Here is a 2,467-nt window from a genome sequence, read left to right on the forward strand (position 1 = left end):
GGGAGGGACGGGGCCAGGGGGCGGGGGGAGAGTCGGGGTGTCCCCGGCCGCCCCCGCCACTGCCGCCTCTCCTGTCGCTGCATCAAATGTCACCGTGTCACATTAATTTTTTGTATGTTTTCCCCCCTCCGTTGTTCTCCGCTGGGTTGGGCGTGCGGCGAACCCGAGTGCCCCTCGCAGTGGCAGGGGGTGGAGGTGGTCCCTCGGCCCCGGGAGTCTTCTTCCAGCAACTTCCCCCCAAAAAGGGACGTGCAGTTGGAGGTTTTCTGTACACCCTCAGTAGAACAGCGCTCAACTTCTCATGGGGTGAGCTCGCTCCCCCTCATCACCCTACAAGACAAGCTGCAGTCAAGCAAACAGCTGGAATGCTGAAAATTTTAGTGCACCTCAAGGAGGATTTGCCAAGGACCAAAGACAGAGCTATATGGATGGGCGCAGCGCTGTCCTGTAGTGGGAAAAGTCTTGTTTGGAGACTCAGATACCAGGCGTCGAGTCTGCAGGCTGGCTCCCATCCGCCCGAAATCACACACACGCCCTCCTCGAACAGATCGGAAACCAGAGCGCGTCTGGGGCAGCGGGCACGTTTGTTGTGACCCCTCCCGGTTCATTCAGACTGCTGTTGGGCAAGCAAAAACACTTCGGGTACGGATGTGGCCGCTGACAAACAACAGCCACACGGCTCATCCCTGGTGAACTGATAATGCATGCTGTCCGGCAAAAGGCACGAGCTCTGCATCCCTTCTGGAAACTCCCTCAGCATCAGCTGTCCCGGCTCCGACGGGTGTTTTGCAATCTGGAGCAAGATTTGGAAGCAAAACTCAGCGTGGGCTCCCTGATAGCTGGTGGCAATTCCACATCGAAAGGATTTCCTTACATGCTCTGCTGGAGTGCTTTAACACTCATCCGTGGCTCTGCTCTCCCACTGCCGGTGTGGAGGGGGGATGGGGGAACAGCCCCTCTTCTGCGTGACAGCCCGCACAATGACAGGCTGTCTCTGTTGTCATTTTATGTGCATGCTATGTGGGGTTTTTTTGTTTTCACCCAGCAGCCGTAGGGGAAAAGTCACGTATATTACATCTTCCCCAGCACAGGGCTGGTGCCTGGATTGGAGAGAAATTGTCTGCGGAGCACACCGACCCCTCCACCCTCCGGGCGTGAGCCAACACAAAAGAAGGCATAGCCATGGAAAATACTCTTTTTTATAAAATCGGTATTTTTGTGGGAAGTAACATGGCTGGGTACTGCCCTGACACCTCCCTACCAGCACTGCTGCTTCTGCCAGGGTACAGGACACACGTGCTGTTGGCTCCTGTGCTCCACCAAGTCCCTCTTCTTCCAGGCAGTACTATACATTCCGGGTTTTACTTAAAAAAAAAATCCTTCAATCCTTTTCCTGAGTGTAAGCACACAGGGACTGTGTTTTGAAGCGGTCCTTGCACAGCTGGCTGCCAAGCTCTGGATGTTGCTCGGATCTCCCTGAGCGCTGTGTTAAAGCATCCGGCATGGAGCAGGGCCGGCGCCGAACAGCTGAGCGCAGGCAGCGGGCAGAGGATGGATGCGCTGCTGCGGCGGGCGAGGGGCGCACCGGGCCCTCGCTCCGGGGGTGCCATCGTCCGAGTCGTTAAAGGAACCGCCCGGCTCACAGGACGGTCACTACTGCCCTGGCAAGGCCCTGGGCCTAGGCGCTTCGCTACAGCGCTGCTGGCTTTGCCCTCAGCCCCCGCTCCCCCTCCAGCTCCAAACAAGTTCGTGGCTCAGCCCTTAATCTCTGGGATGAAATGTCCTGCTGACACGGCCGGTGTTGTCCCGGGGAGAGCTCTCGCTTATCCCAGCCCTGCAGCTCTTCCCTTTGTTCCCAGCTGGCTTCTAGTCCCCGCGGCGGTGCCAGAGCCACGATGTGTGCAGTGACAGGGAAGTGCATTCGCGGATGGCGGGAGAGCGGGCTGCTCTCCGTACCCGCCCGGTGCGGTGCCAGGGCCCCTGCGCTGCGCCCATGGACTCGGGGAGGAATCCCAATGGGGGAACATGCCCTCAATCTTATGCCTGGAGGCCGGCAAGCCCCGCATGAACTAAAGTGCAAATCAGAATTTGCCTCTCTGCAGCGCAAATCTTGCCGTTTCCAACACCAGGCAGTGCGTGTCACCGGCTGGGCATCACCAGGGGTTTCACCCCGGTCCCTCCCGCTTCGCCCCTTTTCAGGCCTCGAGCAGGCAGGCAGCAGCAAGGCTGGCGCACGCTTTGTCCCGCTCTGTGTTCTCTGGAAAAGGACCATGTTTTCTCCACGGTACCCGTCCGATTCCTGACAATGCCCCGAGTGTCTGCGAGGACACGCACGTTAGGTCTGGGTCACGTCCGCCTGCAAGCAGAGCCTGGGCTGCGCTCGCCTTGTCGGCGGACAGCCGAGGACAGCCCGGGCAGAGCCCCACGGCCGATGGAACAGCGTGAAACCAGCCCTTCCTCCTCTACG

The sequence above is a fragment of the Geospiza fortis genome, unplaced genomic scaffold (assembly GCF_000277835.1).
Source record: "Geospiza fortis unplaced genomic scaffold, GeoFor_1.0 scaffold66, whole genome shotgun sequence".
Lineage (NCBI taxonomy): Eukaryota > Metazoa > Chordata > Aves > Passeriformes > Thraupidae > Geospiza > Geospiza fortis.